The 20,764-nt window shown below is 36.1% G+C and overlaps 1 protein-coding gene across 1 annotated transcript in view; it reads right to left on the bottom strand.

The window, feature by feature from the left end:
• The window catches only part of acsl6 (acyl-CoA synthetase long chain family member 6), an 87,246-nt gene extending 66,955 nt beyond the window's left edge, over positions 1-20,291 (bottom strand). Inside the window, exon 1 of the mRNA XM_051878163.1 lies at positions 20,155-20,291. The gene's annotated coding sequence lies outside the window, so the exon portion shown is untranslated. The remainder of the gene's footprint in view (positions 1-20,154) is intronic.
• Positions 20,292-20,764: the final 473 nt, after the last annotated feature.

Raw genomic sequence — 20,764 nt, 5'->3', positions numbered from 1 at the left:
AAAACGGTGGAGCGTGAATAACTGGATAATAATGATCAAGCGCAGTTATTGTGGAATCAAACTGACTTTGACTGTTCTTTAAATGTTACTCCTCCTTTAATAACAATCATTTAAAATCCAGACTATTTAAACTGTGCTGAAGGGATTTGAGATGAACAAGTTTTGCTGTTGATGTTGTTGTTTATGCTTGTGTTTATTGCTAATGAATGGTGATATGTGGTGTGATGGAATCGGTGCACTGTCATTGTGAATACACTGAAAATGTGCATTTCTGAGTGAAAAGTTTGCGTTTTCTTCTTCTTTGGTTTACTCTTAAAACATTATGGATACATGTTAGGTGACTATTGTTAAGGTACATGTGTCCTTTGTTCACTCTACTTCTGACTGGACTGACAATCCTTAAATAATATAATAAATATTGACCGTATTTATATCTGTCTGGCACCCCAGCATAATTGTAAGAGGGAAGGTGTTACAACTTAAAGTTGAATACGGAAAAAAAAATGAAATTCTGTCTGTAGGCCCTAAATCCCTTGATTCCTCCCAACTTGCTTCTCCATCAACACTGACGGAGATATAGTCCATCCCTTTTCCACTATACGCAACCTTGGTGTATTGTTTGATTCTAGGCAATGTTTTGAACCCCATATCAGCTTGTCAAGTCCTGTTTCTTCCATCTTCAGAATATTGTCCGTTCACGACCCTCACTAAATTTCAAAGATGCTGAAACTGTTGTTCATGCTCAACTTCATGTCTGGATTATTGCAACTCCTTGTTTCAGAGCCTACCCAAAAGCACCTTCTTATCTCTCTGAATTAATTCTCCTCTATTCTCTGCCTCTCTTCTCTGCTCTGAGATCGAGCTCTGAGAATTAGCTTGCAGTACCCAAGTTATATCTATCTAGTGTGGTCTATCTAGTGTAGGTGGTATAGGGCTTTCAGCACCTCAGCTGCTAAACTCTGGAGCAAACTACCTTCCTGTTGTCTCTTCACTTCAGACCTTTAAAACTGCTCTCAAAACTCACTTATTCACAACATGTTTTGTTAATTGATTGTTTGCCTTAATTTTTCAGCTCTATGCTTGCTTTTGTAACTTCTCTTGTATATTATACTATCTCTGTCTGCTCCATTTGGTTGATCATGTGTTGAATACTGACTGTATACTTGTATATATTTGTGTTCATGTTATCTGTCAACTTTATGTAAAGCGTCTTTGGGTCCTTGAAAGGTGCTATACAAATAAAACATAATAATAATAATAATTTTTATTTATATAGCGCCTTTCCAGGGCTCAAGGACGCTTCACAATGTACATTTAACAAGGAAGAGATAATACAAGTAGAGTAGACAATGATTACAAACAATAGTTAGAAGAAAAAAAAAGATTATTATTATTATTATTATTATTATTATTATTATCAGACACCAATGATAAAACACAAAGATTCATTTTAGCATCATTGCTTTATACATATTCATTTTCATATTATATAGATTCTCTCTTTAATCCACAAATAATAACATGGCGATCTGTGTACAAGTTCCTCAAAGCAATGCAAAGATTTATTTACATGAAGACGTGGCTTATGTAACGTGTGGAAATTTCTTTAGTTATAATGAAAACACAGTGCAAAGCGTGGGGAACCATGACCAAAACATGTTTTCTTTGATTTTCAAGAGCCAATCAGATCAAAACTGACACTGCAGTTGAATACAAATGATTAATATTAATACACTGAAAAGGTTTGGGGGTAGGATTTACTCATAAATTGCTAGTAAACTTCACAAACACTTACAAAGAAACACACTGAATTAAAAGGTGCCGAATGATAGTTAATAATAAACAGTGTAGAGCATCTGCTCATTCTTCCTGCAAGGCTTGATGCTTTGATAATAAACACGGAAGCTAAAGCAGTCTTTCAGGTTCAAGTCATTTACTCCATTCTATAGAATCCATTGTTTAGCTTGGCAACGGATCAACAGCCGACATGCCCGGTTATGATTACAGCAGGACTGAAGAACCGGTATGAAACTCAACTCCAGAAGAGGAATGGCTCCTGAACATGCTTGGTTTCATTACGACTCACAACAACCCCTGGAATAAAGAAACGTCTGCTGCACTGTAACATAAACCTCAACTCGCTGTATTTTGTTTCTTTTTTTTTTTTTTTTCTTTTTTTTTTTAAGTTTTACTTGCTCCCAAAAGGTTAGATGTTTTCAATTTTGTCAAATTCAGATACATTGGACAAATCAATTGGACAAACTTTTTTTTTTTTTGTTCAGAAGCTATATGTGCTCTAACACAGAATGTCCACAGAACGCAGGGTTGTGTAATCTGGCGATACAATACATATCACGATACAGGGGTTACCATACGATATATTGTGATATATTGCGATATTTCTTCTTTTTTTTTCAGAAAGAGGATCTAATTTTAGAAAAAAACTGTCATAAAGAACACATAAACATATACCGAAAACCTGACAAAAAACTTTTGAAAATTTGAAAACATTTTATTTAATCAAGACAGTATCATTTGCATTTATCTCACTAATCACTATTTTGTGCAATCTAAGTAAAGGGAAAATATTAAAGTGACTGCAGGATTCTTTATATGTTTTAAAGGGTTCACAGTATAGCAGTTTTTAGTTTCTAAAGTATTTAACAACAGAAAGTCATAGTCCATTCCGTGACTGAATGACTGTTTTTTATATTTGATACTGTAAAGCTGCTTGATTTAAAGCAGTCTACTGTAGAAAGTGCTGTTTAAATAGACATCTTCACTGAAGTGTTGAACTGGTGCAAACATATCCACATCGCTATCATCAGATGCTTTCTTTCTGCTGTCACCGCTGTCATTTTTGTTATGTTTATTTTGTTATTGAGAGGAAAGCGTGCAGAATTATTCAATCGAAACGCCTCTCAGCAGCGCGGATGGCGACGGGATGTTAAGTGTGCTCTCAGATTCAATGCGTTTCCGGAGTTTTGGATTTTCTTGTCAATCTCCTTAGTGGTTTCTTTATAGTAGAAGCCAAAATGAGTCCACACTTCAGCTCTGTACGCCGCGGCGGGAGCGGAATAATACTATCGTGTTGTGAGCTGGGTTTGCTAATGCTAACGCTAGTGATGCACGCACCTTGTGCTTCGCCGCGTCAGTTTACGTTCTGAGATAACACTGCCATCTAGCGGTTGGGTTTAAACTGAACACAAAGCCATGAATCTTGGATGTAAATAAATAAATAAATTTCTATGCAGTGTTTTTGAGAATCAATACAGTATCGCAAACATAATATTGCGATATTCACGTGTACCGATATTTTCTTACACCCCTAACGGAACAGTTACTAGTATATGATTTCACAGATAGTTTGTTTCTGAAAATAATACTGTCGAGACAATGTAATGCACTTCCTCTGGCACTCATTTTGGATGAAGAGATGTGTTTGTTGTTTGTTATCATTGTACAAGCAGAATGTGATGATTGGTCAGTGTGGTATTTGTCCCGCCTCTCCTGCACCGTGATTTGATGGCTGGGTAAAAAGTGACAGTGATGAGCGCTGCTGCATTTTACCCAAAGTTGGACATTCTTGGCGACCGGTAAAAAATGGTGAGCACTCAGCGTGAAACAGACGTTCACCGCCTCGTCAAATTACTGCTGTGTTAAAAAATACAGCGCTTCCATTGAAAAATATGTAGCCTTGGGGAAAAATGCTTTGGTGGACCCAGCCTAAAATGTTTTTTGTTTTTTTTTGCTTTGAGCAGAGGCTCTGTACTTTCTTTTCATATACTGCATGCTCAGATATTCATACAGCAAAATATTCAGTAACACTTTAGAATAACTCACGCTATGAAGCATTAGTTAAGCATTAGTAAACAGTTAGTTCATCATTTATAAAGCATTAATAGACATTAATAAGCAGTTTATAAATACACCTATAAATGCTTTGTTCTAGATCTATAAGCATATCTATAATGTGTTTAATAAATGTATTTTCATACTTTATTAATGATCAATTTATCATTTCTAAATTAAGAATTACATTAATTACAAACCAGTTAATTAGGAGTTGTCAGTGGTTCATAAGATCATTTATAAAGTGTAAGTAAATGATTAACAAACTATTTAAATGTACATTTATGCATCTTATTATTTAAACATATAGTAATAGTTACTCAGTGTGTTAATAAATGCTTTATTAATACATATTCCTACTGTAATTCATGATTAATTCAGGGTAGTTATAAAACATTTAGTAGCGGTCATTTAACTATTTTTGTGAGCTCATCTAAAGTGAGCACTATTCATGCCTCGTAAAGCTTTTATAAAGAAGATTTAAAGGATACAGAACAAAGAAATATTTATTTCAAGGAAAAAAATGAAACTTTACGATGGGTAACTTGATATAAAATTAAAAATAAACCTCTGCAATTTCACAGACAATAAAAATCCTTGTACTCCTCCAGAAAACATAACTGTGCAGTAAAATGAAACTAAGCTTTTGCAATCTGATATAAAAATAAATTTCTGTAAAGTGTAAACATTGCTGAATAAAATTTTACCAGTGCCAACACTGGATTACAGGAGTGCCAAAATACAACAAATAATGTTTTTATAAAACAATAATAATGTAATAAAATATTTCACAGTGTCAAAACTACCTCAGTACTAACTTTAAATCATTAGAGAACAGCAGTGCAGAAGATCACTGAGCCTTTAAATCTCCTTTATAAAGCTTTACGAGGCATGAATAGTCCTCACTTTAGATGAGCTCACAACAATAGTTAACTGACAACTACTAAATGTTTTATAACTACCTGAATTAATCATGAATTACAGTAGGAATATGTATTAATAAAGCATTTATTAACACACTGAGTAACTATTACTATATGTCTAAATAATAAGACGCATAAATGTAGATTTAAATAGTTTATTAATCATTTCCTTACACTTTATAAATGATCTTATGAACCACTGACAACTCCTAAATAAATGGTTTGTAAATAATGTAATACTTAATTTAGAAATGATAAATTGATCATTAATAAAGCATGAAAATACAATTATTAAACACATTATAGATATGCTTATAACTCAAGAACAAAGCATTTATAGGTGTATTTATAAACTGCTTATTAATGTCTATTAATGCTTTATAAATGATGAATTGACTGTTTACTAATGCTTAACTAATGCTTTATAGCGTGAGTTATTCTAAAGTGTTACCATATTCTAGGGGCCATGAAAGTTTTGTGAAAATGACCAAAAATGCTGGTGCTGGCTAGGAACATTTTGGGAAAAAAAACGCTGGCAGGGAAAGAGTTAAATTAGGTTTAGTTAATGTGTTCACCTGAAAAAAGCCTGATGAAGCATCCAAAATCTATCAAAAAGACATGTTGCATATCAAGCAAAAACTCTGATATTATATCTAGGTATCACGTCTGATTCTGCGAGCGACACTGTCGTGTGATTTTTCACTATGGCATTCGAGGCGTTTAAGGAAGAGCTGGCGGCAGTTAATGCAGAAGATGCAGCTTGTTTTCCTGTCATTAGCTTAAGGAGTGGCGATCCGGCTCAGGAATGTTTTTTCTGGTGTTTATTGAGGGCTCAGCGCTGTGGTTTCTCTCTATCGCTTTTCACAAAATAAAATTCAAACAGATGCCGTCCCACTCCTGATGTTCATCCACTGTAACACGGCTGCAATCTTAGATTATTAATAATTATATCAGGGCAGGTGAGAGGCTGGAAACCCTCAGTTTCTGACGCTGACCTTCAGAAGCCCAGGACAGCAGAGATGCAGGCGTACGTCAGGCTCATGGAGTTCATCTCTTCTCTGGTTTATCCCACAGTCCAAAGACAAGCGGGTCAAGAGAGTCAGAGCTTGTAAACATTGTGTAAGTGTGAGCGAGGAGAAAGTGTATATTAAACACAGACGGACGGATGGACACTCGACTCCTGCGGATCACGGTCTAATGAGATCATAAACAACAACTCAGTGTGAAGAAGTGCTTGTTTAAGTGATATATTATACTCTACAACAGACCTGCATTTTGCCCATTTACAAGGTAGTTTATGCTATCAATACAGAATTTCACAGAAGCATTTCTGCGTGAAAAAGGGAAGTTTAGCTCAAGCGTTACAGGGACGTTGTATTTAACTTCACCACATGTCAGTCTGTTATGCCAGCAAACAGTGTGGTCTGTCTCGATCTCAGTCAGACTAAAGGCACGGCTGTTAACTTTTAACTCCTCCCGGTCACAGTCGAGGACTTTGAATCGCGTGTGAATCACTGAATCAGGTCAAGAGATGCATATTGTACTACTGACACGACTGCATAACAGCCTAACAATCACAGGCATGACCTACATAAGTTATGTTATATGAGTGATTGTTCTCTCTGCTGTTGTGAACATTGAGGTCCTTCTCTTTGCTGAACGAGAGCTGTCCAAACACAAGACCAATTGACTCCAGCACTGAACGGCAGGACCTCGGGCCGATAATATGCAAAGCTGCTGATAGCAGGTCAAAAACATGTTTCTACTTCCCTGGTGACATCTGTAAGGCCTGAGAATAAACCATAAGCCTAAAACAGCTATTTTACATTACCCTTACTTCACAATATTACTGTTTTTACTGCATTTTCAAACAAAATCTTACCGACCACAAATTTCTAGTCTACGCACACACACACACACACACACACACACACACACACAGTGGTGTCCAAAGATTTGCACTTTTCACCATATTTGGTGCCCAAATCCAGAAAATTAACTATCAAACGATTTACAAAAAAAAGCAAAAAAAGTAACTTAAAAAAAAAATGAACTAGGAAGATTTATTATCTAATTCTGATTTAGAAATAGCTAGCCAAACCTTTACAGAAAAATTCATAACAAATTATGTAATTACATTGGAAAGGTCATGCGTGACATAGGTGAAAGTACCGCGGTAGGGCGAAAAACTCCATCTCATTTTCTCCTCCAACATCTTTGTTTTTCGTTTTTGACTTAGTCTTTGACGTTCGCTTTGTAGACACTGGATCGGTACTTCTGCCTACATCACGCGTGACCTTTCTAACGTGATTACGTCATGCGTGGAGCATCAGAGAGCAGTGCAAGACGAGCATTTGTGGTTAAAAAGTATATATTTTTTTTTTTTTAGAAAATGGCCGATGGTTTCTCTAGATAAGACTCTTATTCCTCGTCTGGGATCATGTAGAGCTCTTTGAAGCTGCACTGAAACTGACATTTGGACCTTCAACCCGTTGAACCCCAGTGAAGTCCACTATATGGAGAAAAATCCTGGAATGTTTTCCTCAAAAACCTTCATTTCTTTTTAACTGAAGAAAGAAACACATAAACATCTTGGATGACATGGAGGAGAGTAAATTATCAGGACATATTAATTCTGAAGTGAACTAATCCTTTAATACTGCAGTGGAATGCAAGGAGTCTTTTGGCTAATGGGTTGGAGTTCAAAGATCACATAAGTCAAATAAAAGATAAAGCAGGAAACAGTTGGGTATGTGGTAGTTGAAATATGGGACCAAGGGAAGAAGTATGTTATAATACATTTTTATAACTCATGCAAGAGATTAGGATTTAATGAAGGACAAGATGATGAGAGAGTTATCTGGTGTGGAGATTTTAATGCACTCAGTACTCTTTGGGGTGGACAGTAGTGGATATAAATGGACAGGTAGTTGAAGAAATAATAGATGCAAGAAAATGTGTCTGTCTCAATAGAAACTTGTGTTAAGAGAGGAAGAGATTAAGGGAAGACATGTTAAAAAGAAGTCTGTCAGTAAAAGACAGAAGGGAAGTTCTGGACAGTGTGAGAGAATCTGCACCTGGACAGACGGAGTGAGCTGTAGTTAGATCAGTCATCTGAGTGAAAAGGCATTGGGTGTTGGATTGGTTTGGGGTTTTAACTAAGAGCTGGAAAGAGGCAATAGTTATTCCCATAAGGAAGCCAGGGAAGGATCATAGTATTCCAACAAACTATAGACCAATAGCACTTACTTTCCATGTATGTAAAATAATGGAAAAAATGATTACAGACAGATTAATGTTTTAATTGCTAAAAGAAAAGAAGTTTTCACTGAATCAGAGCAGATTTAGGGGGGACGAGGAACGATGGACCCGGTAGTATGCTGTTGTTTCATAAAGAGAGTGTGGCGGCAGTGTTCTTTGACATTGAAAATGCGTGTGATATGGTGTGATTGAGAGAAGGCTTGCTGCTCAAATTTAAAAACATTGGGATAGGAGGGAGAATGTATAATTGGATTAAAGAATTTCGGGAAGAAGGATCAATTAAGGTGAGTGTGGGAGAGTGTATATCACCAGGATAGAGACTGGCACTCCTCAGGGGACTGTCATTGGTCCATTGCTTTTTATTATCAGGATTTACGAGGGTGGATAAAAATATTTGCAGATCTTTGTTTGCAGATGATGGAGCTCTGTGGTACTGAGGAGGGAGTATAAAGTATGTTGTGCATTAAAAGAAGTTGAGGAATGATCATTCTCAGAGGAAAACACTCAGGTAGACTTTTTCACTAATAAAAGAATAGACGATGAAATTAAATTAAAGTTGTATAATCACAATCTAGAATGAGTATCCAAAATAAGATTCCTTGGAATCTGGTTAGACAGCAGACTCACATGGAAAGGGCATATTGAGAAGACGGAAGATAAGAGTAAAAGAGAGCTGAATATAATGAGATGCGTGTCTGCACAAGTCTGGGAGCCTGGATAACATTAAAGGCACAACATGTAAGATTTTGGATTAAAATATCTAGAAATCGCTAGAACAATGTTATATATTTTGTTGACTTGTATACTTACATTATCCCAGATGTTTCCAAGAATGTTTAAATCCAGATAACTAAGCAATTTTAATCAGGAACCGTCATACACGTTACCCTCGATTTCCGGTTTTATTTTGTAGAAACCATGGAAACACCAAAAGACAACACCTCCCATGATTCCGCGAAATCAAGGTGTCATCAAGCTACGCCTTTATTTTGAATAAGCGACCTCTAGCGACGAAAATGTACATATTGTTGCTTTAATCAGATCAGTAATGGACTATGGAATCATAGTATATTCCTTTGTGGATTTTTCCACAGCCTTCAGCTGATTTAAGGATGCTGGAACACAGACAAAAAGAAGGTAAGAGTGAACGCGAGGAAATCCAGGTAAGGGAATACCTGTGGTTAAAGTATGGACATAAAACACAAGTATATACAGACGCATCAAAAAAATCCAGACAGTGAACCAGTAGGGGTAGCGTTTGTCCTTCCAAAAATATCCAGAAAGGTAAGGATCTCAAATAAGTTATCAGTATTTTAGTTAATTGCAGTAAAGATGGCATTAAGATGGATAAGCGAGGCAGGATTAAAGGATGTGTGAGTATGTTCAGACTCCAGTTCGGCTCTTGTGTGCACTGAAGCACAGCAGTCAGACACTAGATTTAGTAGAGGAAATTCTGCAAGAGTTACATACGTTACATCAGAAAAGGGTGAGGGTAATATTCATGCCAGCTCATGTGGGGGTAAAAGGGAACGAAGCAGCAGAAAAACACGCCAAATCTCCAAACCTGTTCAGTCGTGTGGCCACAACGCAGCCTGCTTCACACAGTCATCACACACACACACACACACACACACGCACACACACTACACATGCATAGGCCTACACTGAACGAGATAATCGCTTGTTGGATTTTTGTTGTGTTTTTTCTTCTTCTTTCTCATTTGTTGAGATTTAATACTTCATTTGTGTGTATTATGAATCAAGGACTCTATAAAGTTTGTGAAATCAAATGAAAGAAAGTAGGAACTGAACTTAAGCAGCAATCTCTGGTACTGTTTCAGTGTTTTCATTACTTTTGTTGTTTGTTTGTTTGTTTGTTTGTTTTGTTTTTTTTGTTTGTTTTTTGTCATTTGAGAAAAAATAGAAAGAAAAAAGCAGCACAACTATGTTATGAATGTATAACCAGTGAGAGGTTGAAAACGTACTTACAGCTCTTAAGTCTTCAAGTGCTAAGGATATCTATGGCATGGACACACATTTGCTGACAGAGATCAATTCTTCAATAGTTAATGTATTAATGCACATTATTATTATTTCATTGGGCCACGGGAGATTCACGAACTCTGTGGAGCCTGTGGTTGCGCCTCCTATATTTAAAGGGCTAACCCTCTTTTGACTTACAGGCTCATTAGGTTTTTAAAAAACTGGTTCGCTAAACAAATTATTGATCATCTTAATAATAGTTCTTTTCAATTGCATCCGATGCAATTTAGATTTAGGGAAAATCACTCGACAGAAACTGTTAAATGCTACTTTACAGAAAAGGCTAAGGAGTGGTAGAGGCTGTATTTCTTGATTTACAGAAAGCGTTTGACACTGTCAGTCATAACATCCTTTTGCATAAATTACTCAATTTTAATTTCAATAGAGTTTTTAAATTTAACTAACTTTTAACTAAGTCATTGTGTCTATCAACTGGTGTTCCACAGGGCTCTATATTGGGCCCAATTCTTTTTAGCATGTATATTAATGATTTACACAATGTAATATCCTAATGTATGCCGACGATACAGTCATTTTCACACATGGTAAAAATGCAGAAGAGGTCGTAAACAAGTTGACAGATGTTATGGTAAAAGTCACATCCTCAATCAGTGTTATCTGACATTAAATGTGCCAAAAACAGTCTGTATGTTCTTTTCTAAAGGATAAAGTGTTGATAAAAGTCAGGATATTTTCATTTCAGCAGAGATGACAAGTAGATTCAGGTTGTAAATACCCAGGGTTCATTTGGACTCCTGTCTTGGTTTTAAAACCCACATAAAAAGGTTTGCAAAAAGGTCAAATTTAATTTGGTAAATGTTAGGTTTATTAGAAACTCTTTAACAAACGAGGCTGCAAAGATATATTTTCACTCTATGATTCCTTCTCATTTCACGTATTGTTTGACCAGCTGCTCTAATACACATTCCAAAACAATTTAGTTTTCACCATTGTTACGTTTTAAATAAGTATAACTTGCTCAGCTGAGAAAATCTCAATAAGTTATAATAAGTTCATAAGATTATGTGTGGTTTAGCTCCACCTCCTCTGACTTTATAATTCCTCACAGGAAACTTTAGTCAAGCTGTTTTTCATTCACAGCATCACATCAGTAATTCTGTCCACAATCAGTTAGAGAATGCACATCGTTTAACTAATTTAAGGAAAACTTTTAAGAAATGTCTTCTTCATAATCAACAATGTGAACATCGATGTTGCTTCTTTTTATTATTATTATTTAACCCATAACAGTACTTTGTCTTTTTTATATTATTTGTATGTTTTTGTATATTGTATGTTATTCTGTATTTTTCTATAACATGTTGTTTAACTGTATAACTAAATGAAAACTAGCTTTTGGGCTAACTTGCATACATTTGCATTTTTAAAAAATTAACGTGTTAATTTTGTTATTCATTTTTTTAGTTTATAGTTTTTTACAATCGCTGACACATTTCTCAATAGTTCTCTTTTTCTACACTCTTCACAGTGATCAACGTCAGTCGATACGAGCTCGACTGAGGATCATTCATCACTGCTTTGGCACAAAATGCATTCGATGACGACATCTTTCATTTTCACAAATTCTTTTCTCACTTAGACACTTAAACACCTCCAAAACTTTATGTACTATATGCAAATCTGTACGTTTACATACTCTTTTCAAAACCGTTAATCTTCAGTTCAAAAGCTAACATAACACAACACTGAATAAGACAGTATCTGCTACATTTCTGCAGTAATTTCATACTGAAATATATTCTGAATCTAAAGAATGAAACACTATCAAAACTATTAGATGTAGTTGAAAACATTCACAAGTGTTAGTCTTTCAGTTTCATCACCATCTATTTAAAAGTGGAAACTTATAGGAATAATTTTGTACTGTAATGTAAACATGGATCGTGTAACAAACTGTACTGAGTGTCATTCTTGTTTTCTAATGATATTTTACAGAAGAAATCGTTGTATAATGCTCCTGTTGTTAGTGTTTTTAGGTCATTGTTTTACGAGTGATAAAGTGTGTCTGTTGGATGAAACCTTTAATAGTGTTCTGAAAGATTGATCTGATCTGAGTCATGAATGACGTGTTTTGGTATTTTAGTGCATTCTGAATGTGAAATTCACTGCTGTGAAGCTGGAGTTGGTTAGGAGAACTGTGTGAAGAGTTTTAAGAAAGTGACCCAAGTATTGAGAAATTGTAAGAAACAAAACTGTAACACTTTAAAAATATTTAACACAATTAATGCAGCATTCATTTTTTTCTGTCATCCTTTAGCTGGTATTATATAATCACGCTCTTATTCATGCCAATGCTTTTAAACCATTCAAGTGTGACACACAGAGAACTCAATCTGTGAATCTCCTGTCTGTGTGACACTCACACACACACACACACACACACACACACACACACACACCTCACACGCCGGCCACATTGAGTTCTCTTTCATGCTTGAATGGGCAGAAGGACACCAAATTATATCAAAATGCCTGTTTTGGTGAGAATCTTCATAAGCAAGTCTTAAATGAGTTAAAAAATTCTTACAGTTTTCAAAACTGCTAACAAGCGTTTACCAATACTTAAAGAACGTTTTCAAACTCTTACAGTTTTTCTCGATTGCTTACGCACTAAAATTAAAAATAACACACAGTTACTAAAACTCTACACTCAAGGAGCAAAACCTCAGCCCAGATCTGCACAACTATAAGCTCATTCTCAGCTTCACACTTTTTGCAAAACACTACACACGTTGTTTTGCACAGCACTAAACACACTTCTCTACATTTGACACAGAAATCTAACATAATGTCACTTCTTTGCTATTTCAAGATACTGCTTTCCAAAATTCCACCCCTATAAACCAACTGATCAAACATGGCCGTCAGGTACAACACGGCCCACATATTCACATTTTAGACAGACTACACAAAAGCAGAAGACCAACTGGATGCAGAGCAGATGAGACACATTGTCATATTGGACAATGTAAATTTCCACCTGCTCTGGTCTAAAACTGGTTTCATTAGCGTCCACAATTTTCACTCCAACACCTCCCACCATACTGTCCCTTCCTTCCACCCATTGAGGAGGGGTTTTTTGTTTGTTTTTTTGGCATGGAAGGTTTACAATCTCCAGCCCTGTGTCAGGATATCCCTATATGACCTAACTGATGCAGGGTCTGTGAAATAATGGATTCGCCATTCAAGAAGATTCTTCCCTCGCTGTCTTGAGAAGAGGACATCACCTGCTATGACCAGATCCAGCTAGGCCAGAGATGATGCTTAGGTGTTTTTTCTTTTTTTTTCATTTAAAATCATGCTTTTGTTTTTTTCTCCACAAATGCTTTTGTTCCTGTAATATATTGTATTTAGAATATGTTGTATTTTCAGTGCAAAATGTAACCTTTGGAAAGTCATGGATGTATTGAATGGTTTTACAATGTGGTGAGAAATAAATATTTTATCAATGTGCAGTACTGGTCTTGTGTGTTTTTTTTGTTTGTTTGTTTGTTTGTTTTTTTGTCAATATATTCATGTACTTTACTCTAACAATATCTCTGAAAAAATCAAACCCAGACTATATCATTAGAAAAGTATAAAAATGTTTAAGATTGAGCACAGCAGTGTGTAAATGAATCAAACAGAATCAGAACGAATGAACGTGTGACAAAATGAGCCTTGTTTTTAAAATTGTGTTTAAGCAATTGTAAAAACTGTAACACAGCAGTGTGTTTGTAATTTGTAACTAAATACTTTTTGATGTATTTGTGGCCATCTCTGGTTGGAGACACTTGATATTCAGCAGTGTTTTGATCTGCATCGACACCGCTGTATGAGAGCTGAGCTGGACGATGACATCACTGTTTCTCCAGAGCTGACGGTCAGATAAATGAACTAAATTACTAACTAATGATTTTTACAAAGGAATGAATCAATACTGAATTTACTTAAGCTGGACAATGACACCATTTTCTTTAAGAGCTGCTGTGCAGCCAAAATTATGTTCCTGTTATGACTGTGAAGCTGCTTTGACACAATCTGCATTGTAAAAAGCGCTATATAAATAAAGGTGACTCGACACACAACACTCCTACATCACACAATTAGCCAAATAGTTAATTTTCTGCCCAAAACCATATTTTGTTATACTGTACATATACTAACTCTATCAAAACACAGCAAACCTGATTCAAAATCGAGTCGTTCTGTCAAACACTAGCACTATTTTCTATCCAACATGAACATAAAGTCAATCAGAGCGAAATGACTGTCAAAATATTAGTTGATGGCATTATGAAAACTACATTACTGTCATGTTTCAGTTCTACCTGCAGAAAATATGAATCCATTGTTTTTATAATTCAGTTTCCTGTTACTGCAGTAATGCTCACATGTAACCCTTTCTACATTTCTGGTTGATTGTTGAATGTGTGTATTCTTGGCAACATACAGTCTAAAAGTGAACGAGTCTGTACTGTACAGTAATGTACAGTAGAAAAGAAGAAGAAGAAACAGAATTGCTCAGGGACTTCAGTGTCCTCTCTGTTGAAATCTCTATCTGGAGGAGTGTGTGGTGTTGATGGTGTGCCCTTGGTAGTTAGTGCCCTACACAGACAACATATTCTGCATATAGAGAGAGCAGTGGTAGTGGAATCGTTGTAGTAAAAGAATTACATTAAGCTTTTACTGGAATGAAAACATGAAATTGCTGCCGTTGATCAACAACAAATCCAGCATACGTGACCTTTGGTTATTATGGAAGCTTTTTTTCTGCCACAGAATTTTTTTTAATGTAAAAGGTAATTGTGACTTTTTGTCTCACATATAAACTAGGAATTGGGAGAAAAAAAATGCCTTTTTTATTTTATATTCATGGCAGAAATAAGCTCCACATGTGTAAGAGGGAAAACCATAGAGATGCACAATCCAGCACACATTCCTCCTTTCCCATTACTCTTCTCATCCCGTCCTGATCCAACTATTCCTCTCCTCCTTCATCTAAGATGAGAAAGATCCATGATTTTGGTATGGGGTAAGCTTGTATGAAAAGAAAATTTAAGCCTTTTAGAAACGTGTTAATTGACTGCATTTTGTGTGAAAACAACATGAATTGTGTTAACGGTATGGATGTTGTGCTAAATGTGTTTAGAGTTTTGAAAATGTGACTACAGATTGGACAAAAGTATGTTAGCAATTGAAGAAAACTGTAAATGAACAGCAATAGTTGTGAGAAATGTGCGTCATGTGCATCAGGTCTTAAAGTGACAGCAGCCTAATAAACCTTGTTGTGTCACGGGTTTGTAAACGCCACAGAAGCGAGCGCGGCGAGATGTGGAGTGGAGGGAGAGCGACGACACAGCAACGGCTTCTGATTCAGATGGATTTATTTCACTCTCGATGAGTTAAAAGCATAAAAACTTCCCACAAACGTACACTGCAATGTATCATTACACACAACACAATAAACATATTATACATGCTTTTGTAAGCTCACCGTGAATTACACAAATACATTCATATCCTGTGACAGCTATAATTTAATGCACAAATGCTCAGACGTTCACATTTGTGCTCTGCATTGAAAATATATATGAACACGCTGTTGCATCATTAATAACATTTGAGGCTTATTTTGCGGCGTATGATCGGTTAAAGGGCTGTAAAGACAGGTTACACTCACAGTGTGGATGAATCGTGTTTGTGTCAAAGACTCAGGATCGTTTGAAGAGAACTTACGCGACGCAGAAACTCTTACAAAGCAAAAACAAACACTAATTTTTGAACCATTACTGCCTATATCACACACCTGTCAGGAGATCAAAGCATGCTGTCGTGAATAATTAAGCGGGGTGTATTCTCATTGGATAAGGACACATCGTCTCATGAATAATTATGAGCCACTGATGAGTCATCGATGTACTTGGGTACAAAAAAACATCACGTCCCGTGAAGCTGACATGAAGACTAACTTAAACCTGGAAGATTTTTACAATGATCTAGTTATCTCCTACAATTGAATCTAATGGATGGTAACATGATGGTCAACAACACACATAACTCTGTTAAAATCTCAGAAAATTTAGTTTAGGGTTTCATGAACTGTTAATGTTAATCAAACAATAAAAGACACTGACTGAATAACTTCTGTAACTTTAATAAGGATAATCTATATTAAATGTATAATTTATTTATACAGAAGACTGTGCTGGGTTTTACATTTGATCACTTTATTTATATATATATTTCCTACCTGAAAATCTGTTTACAAGGTTACAGAAAATAAATAAAATACATATATATATATATATATATATTTTTTTTTTTTTTTTTTTTGTGGGGCCAGTAAAAATCTGAACCGGCCAGTAGAAAAACCCTGATATAATAAAGGCACAGCTAAATGATATTAATTATAATGGGTTTATGTGAAGGTTGTTTTAAGTTCAGTTAAATTAAAAGTTGATATTTTTCAAAGACTATTAAATGTCACAATTGACAGCTTTCAATTATACTGTAATGTTCAACGGCTATAATTATTGGCTAAAATTAAGAAAACAATTAATGTACGAGAGACGACAGTATCAGGACTGGAATCAGTGATTCATGAGATCATAAACACATGACATTAATCACATATTTGAAATATACCGTCTTTGTGTTATCTACATTATTTTTGAGATACAATGTGAAATTATTATAATATAGAAATATATTGAAAACTTTTTAACTGTTTAATGTTACTTACCAAAAGTGTGTGATTAATTAGTTAATTTTTTAAATAGAAAAACATATATAAAATTATTTAAAACCCCCAAGTTTTTGTTAATTACCAGGCTTAAATCCTATATTTGATGTGGTCTCAACCTCGTCTTGTAAAACAATTACGTTGATTATTTCAGTGTACATGATCCAGCTTTAAGCTGCAGTGAACATGAGCGTCTCAGAGCTGCACATGACATGTAAGTCATCAGACGTCCGCCCGGTAACCCACATGCATGCCTCAGGACGTTGCTCTCAACTGTCGGCTCATTGCAGAATCCTAGGCAGAGGCTGCTTGGATTTCTTGTAAATCACGTGACTTTATCTCCAGCAGTAATACTGCAGCGTGACCAGGCGGAGTCGCCGTTGAGGGGAAACGCAGGCATTTACAAGAAATCCCTCACTGCAAGTGGAATTTACCCAGCTTCCCTGGATGACATGCCTAACATATCTCACTGCTGTCTGATTGGTCGTCTGTGACACCTGTCTATCATAAAACAATAACAATAAAGACACGAACCCTGAGGTCAAACGAGAGTACCTGGATCATCAGTTTCTCAGTCTTGAGCCTGAATTAATCTGGGAAATGGCGTTAGTTTCCAAGAGGAAGCTGCAGGCCTGTGAATTCCACACCATCACATGTGTTCAGTCACACAGAGCCGCCGCATGTGGAAGTGTGCAGCGGTAGTGGCAGCGGCTCCACAGACGTCGGTCATCGTGATTGTGCAATCTGAGCTCAGTCAATCTGTGCTCTCTCATCTCATGAAACACTTATTTCTGACCATAATCTCTTCTGTTGTTGCACTAAAATAGACTGATTGATCTGAAACTTGTGCTGCCTGAAACGCCAGTTCGTACAATGTAAAGAGTGATGGATGGAAATGTGGTACAGACAGCTTTGAAACGAGTTTTATGACTGACATAATATCGGTCATACCAGCCATCTGCAGGCTTTATCTCATCATGACTGATGTCTGATGATAGTTCACAGTTGTTTGCTTTAATCGTGTGCAGTGCTGAAGGAGAAAAAAATGACCTTCACATTAAAGCTCAGCCACAAATACTGACTGGAATTCAGGCCAAACACTCGATGCGTTTCTTCTGCTACTCCCTCACACACTGCATGTTCAGTTTATTTCCTCACATTGTCTGTAGAGAGCTCGGTCTGGGGCGGTCAGGTCACCTTTGACACCCACAGGGAAAACCTGCTGATGTTGTTACGGAACATTTACGGATCATTAGGACAGCTTTCAGTTACCACAAAGGACATCAATTACACTGAAATGGAATCTGCAGCTAATTGATCCGGCGTTGCTTCTGCTCATTCCTCTGTGGAAAATAACTTCCTCATAGTTACAGTGACAGTTTTTGAGCAGTGATGAAAGTTCTGTGATATAATCTAATGCATTACAAAAATGCTTACAGGTTCTTCTAGGTCGTCAACGTATTTAATTAGAGCAATTATCGTTTACTGGTCAGGCCTGTAAAGAGGCACTGGTTTGCATGTGAATGTGTTTGTGTTTCTCACCATGGCAACATCACAGAGTAAACAACATAGTTCAGATGCTGATATTTCAATGCCAACTGACATACTTAGATATGTTGATTAGCTGAGATTACGAAAACATCACATGGTGGATATTCTGTTAAAAAGCGCATACAGCGCCATCTGCTGAACACATGCTAGAAAACAAACTTAACTTTCAATAACAAGTCATTAATGTCCAGTAAACACACATGACTCTGACCGGTCAATAATAGCGGCATAACTGAGCGCTCATCTGTAGACCCGTCTGTCCGCGGTCAGATCTGTGGAGTCAGTCGGTGCTTCATGCCAGTGTATTCATTTATTTAAGAAGTCATTATTATAGTTAGGCCTTTCGGTAATCCAATAAAGAAATGATGAAGACTGATGAATTGTCCACAGCAGCTCCACAAAAACACAACATGAAAAAATACTATAGTAATTTATAGTAAATACTATAGTGTTTTTGAACCATGCTATAGTAAAGTACTTGAATTAATTTGTTGTGGTAATTCTATAGTTGCTGTGGTAATATAACAACTATAGTAATAAAAATAAATTACTTTACCCAATACTGTAATACATTTTCTACAACTATAGAGTATATTATACTACAATACACTAGTTTACTGTAGTAAAAACTAGTATTTATTCCAGTTTATCAGTTCACTATAGTTAATACAACAGTATGCTGTAACATTCATTAACAAAGCGTTGTAAATACTACAATATATACAGTATACTACAATTTACTATAGTATGGTTCAAAAACACTATAGTATTTACTATAAATTACTATAGTATTTTTTCATGTGGGAAATAGCATTACTGGATCATTCTCAATCAGGGTTTAGAAAGTTGTGAGGTGTCAGTAAACGTAGCCCCTTCTATACACTACAAATAATCTACATTTTGTTTTTCTTTCAGATAATGTACGAACTGTTTGAATGCTGTGCTGCAGGTTCAGTTGTGTAGATCCGGGTTAACAAACTCCGCCCACCATCTGTTTACTGGCTGTTCTCGAGCACATGTGATCAGACTGCCACCTTCTGGACAACAGACAGACCTCTAACTAACCCCAGTGCGTCGTTATGCTTGTCAGTGTAAATCTGCTTACTGAACTGATTTTACACTCGCATTGACGAAGCGTTAGAATCTTTGCTGCGGACAAATTAGCGAAAAAAGAAATGGCAAAACAACTTAAATTAAAAAGAAAACAACAAAAGAGAATACAGCCTGAGTCTCTTCGCAGCTGTAAATGCGACCATAAAGCAACACGGCGATGACACAATCCTGAGAGGAAAGGACGGCGGTGGAAACTGGAGCGCGCTGACGCTCGAGCGTGACGTCATCACGACCGTTACATGACCATCATAGAAAATACTGCAAAACTATTACGCCAAAGCTGTTCCAGAGCAAAGAAAACGACTAACTTAACGTTCAGAAGCTGTGCTAATGTAACGCCACGTCGATCCTCAAATCTAAAGTGGATAAACTGTCTCACAAGTTTCTTTAGGCCGAAACACTTTCTCTTTCACATTCATCAACAGACGATCTGATCGAGTAGAACATGAAATTCTCAATTCTACACACATCGATTCTCAGGCCAGCAAACGCAGTGCAAAAACGACATTTGTAAACCATGACATTAAAAAAAAAAAACAGTGTTTTTGTTGCGATGTATTAGTTCGTAATCTAAAAGCACCTGGGGCCATCATCAGAACCATCATCATTTTCGTGTCGTCTGATTATTAAGATTACAGATTTGCGTTATTAAGATAACACTCTTACCTGAAAATCGATTATGTTGTCATTTTCACAGAATAAAAGCGGTTTATCCGAGTTCGTGATGGGCGCCAACGGCAGGACTCGCACAAAAGCTGTTTAAAGCCTCGGCTGTTTTACTTTCGCTTTTCAGTGAGTGTGAGGGAGGGACACTGATGAACGACACACAACACGAGCACATGCTGTCAGACACACTTCAGTCAGGACACGGTGTCCCTTTTCATCAGGATGTTCTCTATGGAGTTTCAGTAGGATATTATTCACGAGATCCATTATTAATGATATAGCTACTGCTCTAAAATATTCATTATAAACTCACAAATGTGTGACATATTCAATTTGTAATAGTTTATTCTGATTTATTCTTAATCCACGTCCAGAACTGATTTATCACATATCAATGATAAAATAACGCTCTACTTATGGCAAGCCGTTTTGACTTTTATTCATTCTCAGGATATGAATTATTAATATCAACAATTCAATTCTTGATATCAGGAATTACATTTTTCCACCAGTAACAATGTTAATTCTTTATTTTAGTTAAAATGCTAATTTTTGATATCAGGAATTACTTTCCAGAAGTAAAAAAATAAAAAATAAAAAAAAAATAAAA

This window comes from Ctenopharyngodon idella, chromosome 21 (assembly GCF_019924925.1).
Source record: "Ctenopharyngodon idella isolate HZGC_01 chromosome 21, HZGC01, whole genome shotgun sequence".
Lineage (NCBI taxonomy): Eukaryota > Metazoa > Chordata > Actinopteri > Cypriniformes > Xenocyprididae > Ctenopharyngodon > Ctenopharyngodon idella.
This window is presented reverse-complemented; position numbering and strand designations above follow the sequence as displayed.